This window comes from Nerophis ophidion, linkage group LG16 (genome assembly GCF_033978795.1).
Source record: "Nerophis ophidion isolate RoL-2023_Sa linkage group LG16, RoL_Noph_v1.0, whole genome shotgun sequence".
In the NCBI taxonomy this organism is placed as follows: Eukaryota; Metazoa; Chordata; class Actinopteri; order Syngnathiformes; family Syngnathidae; genus Nerophis; species Nerophis ophidion.
Window position 1 is genome coordinate 22,450,057 of NC_084626.1, and position 12,669 is coordinate 22,462,725.

General features: G+C 44.8%; 1 long non-coding RNA gene across 3 annotated transcripts in view; it reads right to left on the reverse strand.

Annotated features, from left to right (window-relative positions):
* The window catches only part of LOC133535158 (uncharacterized), a 122,713-nt gene that overhangs the window by 46,064 nt on the left and 63,980 nt on the right, over positions 1-12,669 (reverse strand). The window lies entirely within an intron of this gene.

Consider the following 12,669-nt stretch of genomic DNA (forward strand, 5'->3'; position numbering starts at 1 on the left):
AGACATGTAGGTGGTAATCTGCACTTGCACACCTGGGCTACATTAAAGGACGTCCACATGGCAGACATGTATCTGGTAGTCTGCACTTGCACACCTGGGCTACATTAAAGGACGTCCACATGGCAGACATGTAGGTGGTAGTCTGCACTTGCACACCTGGGCTACATTAAAGGACGTCCACTTGGCAGACATGTAGGTGGTAGTCTGCACTTGCACACCTGGCCTACATTAAAGGACGTCCACATGGCAGACATGTAGGTGGTAGTCTGCACTTGCACACCTGGGCTACATTAAAGGACGTCCACTTGGCAGACATGTAGGTGGTAGTCTGCACTTGCACACCTGGGCTACATTAAAGGACGTCCACTTGGCAGACATGTAGGTGGTAGTCTGCACTTGCACACCTGGGCTACATTAAAGGACGTCCACATGGCAGACATGTAGGTGGTAGTCTGCACTTGCACACCTGGCCTACATTAAAGGACGTCCACATGGCAGACATGTATCTGGTAGTCTGTACTTGCACACCTGGGCTACATTAAAGGACGTCCACATGGCAGACATGTAGGTGGTAGTCTGCACTTGCACACCTGGGCTACATTAAAGGATGTCCACATGGCAGACATGTAGGTGGTAATCTGCACTTGCACACCTGGGCTACATTAAAGGACGTCCACATGGCAGACATGTATCTGGTAGTCTGCACTTGCACACCTGGGCTACATTAAAGGACGTCCACATGGCAGACATGTAGGTGGTAGTCTGCACTTGCACACCTGGGCTACATTAAAGGACGTCCACTTGGCAGACATGTAGGTGGTAGTCTGCACTTGCACACCTGGGCTACATTAAAGGACGTCCACATGGCAGACATGTAGGTGGTAGTCTGCACTTGCACACCTGGGCTACATTAAAGGACGTCCACATGGCAGACATGTAGGTGGTAGTCTGCACTTGCACACCTGGGCTACATTAAAGGACGTCCACATGGCAGACATGTAGGTGGTAGTCTGCACTTGGACACCTGGGGTACATCAAAGGACGTCCACATGGCAGACATGTAGGCTGTAGTCTGCACTTGCACACCTGGGCTACATTAAAGGACGTCCACATGGCAGACATGTAGGTGGTAGTCTGCACTTGCACACCTGGCCTACATTAAAGGACGTCCACTTGGCAGAAATGTAGGTGGTAGTCTGCACTTGCACACCTGGGCTACATTAAAGGACGTCCACATGGCAGACATGTAGGTGGTAGTCTGCACTTGCACACCTGGGCTACATTAAAGGACGTCCACATGGCAGACATGTAGGTGGTAGTCTGCACTTGCACACCTGGGCTACATTAAAGGACGTCCACATGGCAGACATGTATCTGGTAGTCTGCACTTGCACACCTGGGCTACATTAAAGGACGTCCACATGGCAGATATGTATCTGGTAGTCTGCACTTGCACACCTGGCCTACATTAAAGGACGTCCACATGGCAGACATGTAGGTGGTAGTCTGCACTTGCACACCTGGGCTACATTAAAGGACGTCCACATGGCAGACATGTAGGTGGTAGTCTGCACTTGCACACCTGGGCTACATTAAAGGACGTCCACATGGCAGACATGTAGGTGGTAGTCTGCACTTGCACACCTGGCCTACATTAAAGGACGTCCACATGGCAGACATGTAGGTGGTAGTCTGCACTTGCACACCTGGGCTACATTAAAGGACGTCCACATGGCAGACATGTAGGTGGTAGTCTGCACTTGCACACCTGGGCTACATTAAAGGACGTCCACATGGCAGACATGTAGGTGGTAGTCTGCACTTGCACACCTGGGCTACATTAAAGGACGTCCACATGGCAGACATGTAGGTGGTAGTCTGCACTTGCACACCTGGGCTACATTAAAGGACGTCCACATGGCAGACATGTAGGTGGTAGTCTGCACTTGCACACCTGGGCTACATTAAAGGACGTCCACATGGCAGACATGTATCTGGTAGTCTGCACTTGCACACCTGGGCTACATTAAAGGACGTCCACATGGCAGACATGTAGGTGGTAGTCTGCACTTGCACACCTGGGCTACATTAAAGGACGTCCACATGGCAGACATGTATCTGGTAGTCTGCACTTGCACACCTGGGCTACATTAAAGGACGTCCACATGGCAGACATGTAGGTGGTAGTCTGCACTTGCACACCTGGCCTACATTAAAGGACGTCCACATGGCAGACATGTAGGTGGTAGTCTGCACTTGCACACCTGGGCTACATTAAAGGACGTCCACATGGCAGACATGTAGGTGGTAGTCTGCACTTGCACACCTGGGCTACATTAAAGGACGTCCACATGGCAGACATGTAGGTGGTAGTCTGCACTTGCACACCTGGGCTACATTAAAGGACGTCCACATGGCAGACATGTAGGTGGTAGTCTGCACTTGCACACCTGGGCTACATTAAAGGACGTCCACATGGCAGACATGTAGGTGGTAGTCTGCACTTGCACACCTGGGCTACATTAAAGGACGTCCACATGGCAGACATGTATCTGGTAGTCTGCACTTGCACACCTGGGCTACATTAAAGGACGTCCACATGGCAGACATGTAGGTGGTAGTCTGCACTTGCACACCTGGGCTACATTAAAGGACGTCCACATGGCAGACATGTATCTGGTAGTCTGCACTTGCACACCTGGGCTACATTAAAGGACGTCCACATGGCAGACATGTAGGTGGTAGTCTGCACTTGCACACCTGGCCTACATTAAAGGACGTCCACATGGCAGACATGTAGGTGGTAGTCTGCACTTGCACACCTGGGCTACATTAAAGCAGTGGTCCCCAACCTTTTTGTATCCACGGACCGGTCAATGCTTAATAATTTGTCCCGCGGCTCAGTGATCAGTCTTTTTCCGGCGGCCATATTTTCGGTGCTTCACTAGTTAATAATGCACAAATACTTTACATCCATTCCTACATTACACTTTATTACTTTGATTAGTTTTCACAACAAAAAAGAAACCATCACTTTGAAGGTGTGGCGGCTTTTATTTTTCCATGATCAATTACATGTGGGCAACTCCTGCTGATACTAAGTTCAAGTTAAAGTACCAATGATAGTCACACACACACACACACACATACACACACACACACACACACACACACACACACACACACACACACACACACACACACACACACACACACACACACTAGGTGTGGTGAAATGTGTCCTCTGCATTTGACCCATCCCCTTGTTCACCCCCTGGGAGGTGAGGGGAGCAGTGAGCAGCAATGGTGGCCACGCCCGGGAATCATTTTTGGTGATTTAACCCCCAATTCCAAGCCTTGATGCTGAGTGCCAAGCAGGGAGGTAATGGCTCCCATTTTTATAGTCTTTGGTATGACTCGGCCGGGGTTTGAACTCACAACCTACCCATCCCAGGGCGGACACTCTAACCACGAGGCCACTGAGCACTCTGGGTAATTAAACCACTAATTTATGGCTTGATCAGCTGTCCTGACACACCAACAGTTGTTATATTATCCCCTTTTTAACATACTTGTTACCTTCCTGCTTAATTTCTGCTGCAACGTAGTTTCCATCTACACTTTTTAAACTTCACCGTATTTCTTTAAAGCTAGCTTAGCTATTAGCATGCTAGCTCTTAGTCCTTCAGTGATAATGAGACCTGATAGTAATACTCAAGACGCTAAGAAATGTTTTATTTCCTGTAATGGAGGTGATTATTATTAACTCACAGGACCGGCTCCACACTGTGTATGGAGACACATAATTGGCTGCTAGCTAGTGGAACAGGGGACTAGAAATAAGTAGCGTCAGCCAGAGGGGATCAGCATTAAAAGGTGCTAATCGGCACGACTTCCAGCCACAAGTTGTGGCATAATGTTGTATTGTTGCGTTGGCAGTCGTGCTGTGGCTTCAAAGTTGCTGTTGTGACCTTTCTGGGCCACCGTAGCCTGGCTCCACGCCCGGGAGTCATAGCGGCCCCAGCACAAAGCAGGAAGGGAGCTAGCGTGCTACCACTGAACAGACGTCCACAAATCCAACACTTGGTCGCAACAAGACTTTTTACACAGGACTGTAGTTCACGTCATGATTTCACAGGACAAAATAGTTGAAAGGCAATAAGCTGGCACTTCCAGCTAGATGACTAATTGTCAAGGTGGTCTGCTCACCTTGCTCCACAACAGGGGTGTCAAAGTCAATGACTACTATTACAACACTGTTTTGCACGCACCAATACTACAGCACTGTTGGCGCTGGGAATTTTCAAAATGGGGTCCCTGGGACCCCATCACTTTTTTTGGAAGCGTTTTGAAAACAAATGATAAATGCATGCATTAATTATCCTCTTATATCTCACATTCTGGGCAGCACGGTGGTATGGTGGTTAGTGCATGTGCCTCACAATACGAAGGTCCCGAGTAGTCCTGAGTTCGATCCTGCGCTCGGGATCTTTCTGTGTGGAGTTTGCATGTTCTCCCCGTGACTGCGTGGGTTCTACTCTGGCTTCCTCCCACCTCCAAAGACATGCACCTGGGGATAGGCCCCTCCCACCTCCAAAGACATGCACCTGGGGATAGGCCCCTCCCACCTCAATAGGTTGATTGGCAACACTAAATGGTCCCTAGTGTGTGAATGTTGTCTGTCTAATCTGTGTTGGCCCTGCGATGAGGTGGTGACTTGTCCAGGGTGTACGCCGCCTTCTGCCCAAATACAGCCGGGATAGGCTCCAGCACCCCCTGCAACCCCAAAAAAGGATATGCAGTAGAAAATGGATGGATGTATGAATGGTCCCTAGTGTGTGAATGTGAGTGTGAATGTTGTCTATCTGTGTTGGCCATGTGATGAGGTGGTGACTTGTCCAGGGTGCACGCCGCCTTCCGCCCAAATGCAGCTGGGATAGGCTCCAGCACCCCCCGCGACCCCAAAAAAGGACAAGCGGTAGAAAATGTATGTATGTATGAATGGTCCCTAGTGTGTGAATGTTGTCTATCTGTGTTGGCCCTGTGATGAGGTGGCGACTTGTCCAGGGTGTACCCTGCCTTCCGCCCGATTGTAGCTGAGATAGGCTCCAGCACCCCCCGCGACCTCATAACGGACAGGCGGTTAAAAAAATGGATGTATCTCACATTGTATATTGTGTTTTGGAGAAAGGTTGTCCTAAATGTTACTTTACTCAGTAAACAAATAACACAAAATGCACATGTAAACAAAGTATTCAGTTCTAATAATTCATTCACTTTCTTCTTTCCTTCATGGATCTAAACTTTACCACTACTGATATTGTTTTCTATATTTTTATTGTCATATTTTCAGAAGGTGTTTGTTCTATTTTTGGCCCAAGTAGGACAAGTTAGTTTGAATGTCCTGAATAAATCCACAAATATTGTGTAGGAGCTGACATGACTTTGACATCCCTGCTCTACAAAGTACAGAAAGATTATTTAGTGAGAGACAAACAATTGTATTGTCACGCTAAAAGAATCTCTTCCTGCACGAAAGGAAAAAGTACTGCCAGAGTATAGAATCGGGCACCAATTTGATCTTTGTAGTTTGCAGTGAGGGTGTAACGGTACACAAAAATTCCGGTTCGGTTCGTACTTTGGTTTGGAGGTCATTCAAAATACCAAATTTGCAAAATCTTCCACCAAATATATTTTTCTTAGTGGAATATTTGATGTGAAGTAATGGGAACCTTGGATAGGCCAATAATTCATAATAACATTGATTTTGATTCAATATTATGTTTTGAGCAATGACAGTTTGTAAGGAAAAAAAAGAGCTTTGTTTTATTAGTCAACATTGCAACTTTTTCTAAATTACATTTAACCTTCAAGCTTTTTTATTTCACTTTTGTTATGTTTTTGTTTATTTTAATAGTATTTTTAGAATGTGCCGCGGGCCTTTAAAACATTAGCTGTGGGCCACTAATGACCTCCGGGGCACACTTTTGACACCCCCACTATAGATAATAAAAAATGAAATCTGATAAATCAATGGATAAAAAGAAGAGCCTGACGCATCTGTCTCTGTCTCTGTCTCTGTCTCTGTCCCTGTCTCTGTCCCTGTCCCTGTCTCTGTCTCTGTCTCTGTCCCTGTCCCTGTCCCTGTCTCTGTCTCTGTCCCTGTCTCTGTCTCTGTCCCTGTCCCTGTCCCTGTCCCTGTCCCTGTCCCTGTCCCTGTCCCTGTCCCTGTCTCTGTCTCTGTCTCTGTCCCTGTCCCTGTCCCTGTCCCTGTCTCTGTCTCTGTCCCTGTCTCTGTCTCTGTCCCTGTCTCTGTCTCTGTCTCTGTCTCTGTCTCTGTCCCTGTCTCTGTCTCTGTCCCCGTCTCCGTCTCCGTCTCCGTCCCTGTCCCTGTCCCTGTCCCTGTCCCTGTCTCTGTCTCTGTCTCTGTCTCTGTCTCTGTCCCTGTCCCTGTCTCTGTCTCTGTCTCTGTCTCTGTCCCTGTCCCTGTCCCTGTCCCTGTCTCTGTCTCTGTCTCTGTCTCTGTCTCTGTCCCTGCCTCACCAATGCTGCTGCGTGCACGAACAATTTGTTTTGTCCTTAACCCCTTCTTAACCCTGAACGTACATTGAAAATACACGCAACCATAACTCAAAATGCCGGACATTTGAGGCATTTAAGAAACTCCACCCTGACAGCCCTGCAAAAGAGGACATGTTTGGTGCTAGCAGTGACCGGACTAGGATAGACTGACCATACGTCCTCTTTTCACCGGACATGTCCTCTTTTGCGGGGCTGTCAGGGTGGAGTTTCTTAAATGCCTCAAATGTCCGGCATTTTGAGTATTGTTGACGCTACTTAAAATGTCCGTCTGGAAACTCGTTCGGTCCAACTCCGCACCGAACCGAAACCCCGGTACCGAAAGGGTTCAACACAAATACAAGTACCGTTACACCCTAGTTTGCAGTCTTGTCTGACTTTGTACTATGCTGCATTAAAGGAAATATTTTTCTATGGATCCTCATAGTTTCTAGAACACGGTATCAATCAAAGAGTTGATTGCGTGGTGTGATTAGTGCAAGAGAAGACTGGAGGTGTGTTGTCCAGCTTCATGAAGATGTACCTTCTTTGTCCTTCTGTACGCCGCTCTCTGGAATGTTGCAGTGCCAAACAAAGTGTGTGTGGCCCACCTGCTGTGCGTCCAAAGTGTGTGTGACCCGCCTGCTGTGCGTCCAAAGTGTGTGTGACCCGCCTGCTGTGCGTCCAAAGTGTGTGTGACCCGCCTGCTGTGCGTCCAAAGTGTGTGTGGCCCGCCTGCTGTGCGTCCAAAGTGTGTGTGACCCGCCTGCTGTGCGTCCAAAGTGTGTGTGACCCGCCTGCTGTGCGTCCAAAGTGTGTGTGACCCGCCTGCTGTGCGTCCAAAGTGTGTGTGGCCCGCCTGCTGTGCGTCCAAAGTGTGTGTGACCCGCCTGCTGTGCGTCCAAAGTGTGTGTGACCCGCCTGCTGTGCGTCCAAGGATGAGACCGCAGACTTAAGCAGAGTCCATGTGGTCCAGTGTCCACCTGCCAGCCCCAACAAGACCACAGGACAAGGACCATGTCCGGGTTCAAAAACAATGTCATTTCTTCTTAGCGTAGCTTCTATGAATAATGTTTGACCTTCTTTTCTTTTGGCTGACGCTTGTTTACATGAGCCAAAATTATGTTGCAAATTCTGTATGGATGTAAAAAAAAAATGTAAAAAAAATGGAGATTTATCGTAATAAACTGCAAAGTGACCTCTGGAGTGTGTGGGTTGTTGTGCTGCAGATACGTGCACTTTGTACTTTACCAAGCAGGTGAGGACTTCCTGCTTTGATGGCGCCCTTTGCTAGACCCCGCCCCCATTGGCCCCCGTTATGTGTTTACATACCCCTTACAAAATAGGTACCGTATTTTCCATATTTCCTTTTTTTTCTCAAAACTCGACAGTGCGTCTTGTAACCCGGTGCACCTAATGTACAGAATCATTCTGGGTGTGCTTACTGACATCAAAGCAATGTTATTTGGTACATGGTGTAATGATAAGTGTGACCATGAGATGACATAAGAGATACATGTAGACTGCAATATGATGGCAGTCACACATAAGAGATACATGTAGACTGCAATATGATGGCAGTCACACATAAGAGATACATGTAGACTGCAATATGATGGCAGTCACACATAAGAGATACATGTAGACTGCAATATGATGGCAGTCACACATAAGAGATACATGTAGACTGCAATATGATGGCAGTCACACATAAGAGATACATGTAGACTGCAATATGATGGCAGTCACACATAAGAGATACGTGTAGACTGCAATATGATGGCAGTCACACATAAGAGATACATGTAGACTGCAATATGATGGCAGTCACACATAAGAGATACGTGTAGACTGCAATATGATGCCAGTCACACATAAGAGATACATGTAGACTGCAATATGATGGCAGTCACACATAAGAGATACATGTAGACTGCAATATGATGGCAGTCACACATAAGAGATACATGTAGACTGCAATATGATGGCAGTCACACATAAGAGATACATGTAGACTGCAATATGATGGCAGTCACACATAAGAGATACATGTAGACTGCAATATGATGGCAGTCACACATAAGAGATACATGTAGACTGCAATATGATGGCAGTCACACATAAGAGATACATGTAGACTGCAATATGATGGCAGTCACACATAAGAGATACATGTAGACTGCAATATGATGGCAGTCACACATAAGAGATACGTGTAGACTGCAATATGATGGCAGTCACACATAAGAGATACATGTAGACTGCAATATGATGGCAGTCACACAAGAGATACGTGTAGACTGCAATATGATGGCAGTCACACATAAGAGATACGTGTAGACTGCAATATGATGGCAGTCACACATAAGAGATACATGTAGACTGCAATATGATGGCAGTCACACATAAGAGATACGTGTAGACTGCAATATGATGGCAGTCACACATAAGAGATACATGTAGACTGCAATATGATGGCAGTCACACATAAGAGATACATGTAGACTGCAATATGATGGCAGTCACACATAAGAGATACATGTAGACTGCAATATGATGGCAGTCACACATAAGAGATACATGTAGACTGCAATATGATGGCAGTCACACATAAGAGATACATGTAGACTGCAATATGATGGCAGTCACACATAAGAGATACGTGTAGACTGCAATATGATGGCAGTCACACATAAGAGATACATGTAGACTGCAATATGATGGCAGTCACACATAAGAGATACGTGTAGACTGCAATATGATGGCAGTCACACATAAGAGATACATGTAGACTGCAATATGATGGCAGTCACACATAAGAGATACATGTAGACTGCAATATGATGGCAGTCACACAAGAGATACGTGTAGACTGCAATATGATGGCAGTCACACATAAGAGATACGTGTAGACTGCAATATGATGGCAGTCACACATAAGAGATACATGTAGACTGCAATATGATGGCAGTCACACATAAGAGATACATGTAGACTGCAATATGATGGCAGTCACACATAAGAGATACGTGTAGACTGCAATATGATGGCAGTCACACATAAGAGATACATGTAGACTGCAATATGATGGCAGTCACACATAAGAGATACGTGTAGACTGCAATATGATGGCAGTCACACATAAGAGATACGTGTAGACTGCAATATGATGGCAGTCACACATAAGAGATACATGTAGACTGCAATATGATGGCAGTCACACAAGAGATACGTGTAGACTGCAATATGATGGCAGTCACACATAAGAGATACGTGTAGACTGCAATATGATGGCAGTCACACATAAGAGATACATGTAGACTGCAATATGATGGCAGTCACACATAAGAGATACGTGTAGACTGCAATATGATGGCAGTCACACATAAGAGATATGTGTAGACTGCAATATGATGGCAGTCACACATAAGAGATACGTGTAGACTGCAATATGATGGCAGTCACACATAAGAGATACATGTGGACTGCAATATGATGGCAGTCACACATAAGAAATACATGTAGACTGCAATATGATGCCAGTCACACATAAGAGATACATGTAGACTGCAATATGATGGCAGTCACACATAAGAGATACATGTAGACTGCAATATGATGGCAGTCACACATAAGAGATACATGTAGACTGCAATATGATGGCAGTCACACATAAGAGATACATGTAGACTGCAATATGATGGCAGTCACACATAAGAGATACGTGTAGACTGCAATATGATGGCAGTCACACATAAGAGATACATGTAGACTGCAATATGATGGCAGTCACACATAAGAGATACGTGTAGACTGCAATATGATGCCAGTCACACATAAGAGATACATGTAGACTGCAATATGATGGCAGTCACACATAAGAGATACATGTAGACTGCAATATGATGGCAGTCACACATAAGAGATACATGTAGACTGCAATATGATGGCAGTCACACATAAGAGATACATGTAGACTGCAATATGATGGCAGTCACACATAAGAGATACGTGTAGACTGCAATATGATGGCAGTCACACATAAGAGATACAGTGGGGCAAACAAGTATTTAGTCAGCCAGCGATTGTGCAAGTTCTCCCACTTCAAATGATGACAGAGGTCTGTCATTTTCATCATAGGTACACTTCAACTGTGAGAGACAGAATTTGGGGAAAAATCCAGGAATTCACATTGTAGGAATTTTAAAGAATTTATTTTTGTAAATGATGGTGGAAAATAAGTATTTGGTCAAGCATTCAAAGCTCTCACTGATGGAAGGAGGTTTTGGCTCCAAATCTCAGGATACATGGCCCCATTCATTCTTTCCTTAACACGGATCAATCGTCCTGTCCCCTTAGCAGAAAAACAGCCCCAAAGCATGATGTTTCCACCCCCATGCTTCACAGTAGGTATGGTGTTCTTGGGATGCAACTCAGTATTCTTCTTCCTCCAAACACCACCAGTTGAGTTTATACCAAAAAGTTCTATTTTGGTTTCATCTGACCACATGACATTCTCCCAATCCTCTGCTGTATCATTCATGTATCCATTTTGGTATCAACTCAACTCGTCGTGTTTGGAGGAAGAAGAATACTGAGTTGCATCCCAAGAACACCATACCTACTGTGAAGCATGGGGGTGGAAAGATCATGCTTTGGGGCTGTTTTCCTGCTAAGGGGACAGGACGGTGCATGTGGGAGGAAGCCAGAGTACCCGGAGGGAACCCACACAGTCTCGGGGAGAACATGCAAACTCCACACAGAAAGCTCCTTAGCCTGGAAATCGAACCCAGGTCCTTGTCACTGTGAAGCACGAGCGCTAAGCACTGCACCACTGTATTTAGTATGTGCAGCATGCTTGTCTTTCTGAGACATGTCTTGCAGTACATAAGGATTTTAACATAAAAGTGTTTGTACAACCTTTCACTGGGCAACATGTTCTTTTAAGTCAGCTATTAAAACATTAGACTTCAATGCTGTGTATCTGTTCAATAGCTGGCAGTTCCAACACATAGCGAGGTTCAATTCCATGCAGTGTGCAAAAGACCAAAGACATAACCCTCCATGTCTGAAACCACTTGCCACAAAATACAAGACATCTTGTTGTTAGCCAAAAGTTAAGTAAGCTAATGCTTTAAACAAACCCCTAAAACAATTATGGCATGCTTTAATTGTACATGTACTATCTGTAAAACCTTTCATTTAGACAGAATACTATCATACATTTGAGAGTATTTGCAGGCTTGTGACATTAAAGTATTAGCAAATGCATTTTACTTTGTTTTTTAATTATTTCCACAGTAAAGTCATGTGTGTTCTAGGTTTTAAGGCCATAGTCATTTAGTTTTGTACTATTCCTTGCTTTGCAGGAATCCACTCTATTTACTACCGGAATAAACTATTTTGGCTTTTGCAGTGTTTTACTGTTGATTTTTAACAATTGCTTGCAGGAGGGTTTATTTTAACAGTGTTATTGGAATGCATAAAAACAAAAAACACGTGTGTGTGCTTGTCTTACATAAGGATGTTGAATGATAGGCACTAATCCCAAAAAAAGGGCAGTTCCCTTTTAAAGGCTGAGGACTTGTTTCACTAAAAGAGCGTTAACCAATGGTTTACAATATTAAAGTTTTTGCCTACTTTTTTGACAAGATACTGAATTTGTTGTTGTTTATTTGCTTTAAAGTAGGATGAGGCTTCCCTCTCTCCACCTCCATGAAATAGTCATAAGTACACCTCTGCATTACATTGTATCCTCATGGACACACACACGTCTCCCAATGTAGTCGCAGTGACCACAAAACATGCTTCGTCATATTCTAGTACAGCAAAAAAAAAGCAGTTGAAAAGAAAAAAGAAAAAAAAAGGGGGAGAAAGGGAAAAAAAAACTTGCTAATAATATCTGGTTACTTTCTGTTGACTTTTGTACTTTCATCACTTGCAGTTTCTATCTACACTTCTGTTCAAATGTAATAAGCACTTATTCTTTTCTTGTTTTCAAACTTTACATTAGTTTTAGGTGATACTCCAAATGTTAGCCCAAAAATTGAAAAATAATAATTAACATGATTTATTTAATTTTGGGACACAATAATAAATACATCATTAATT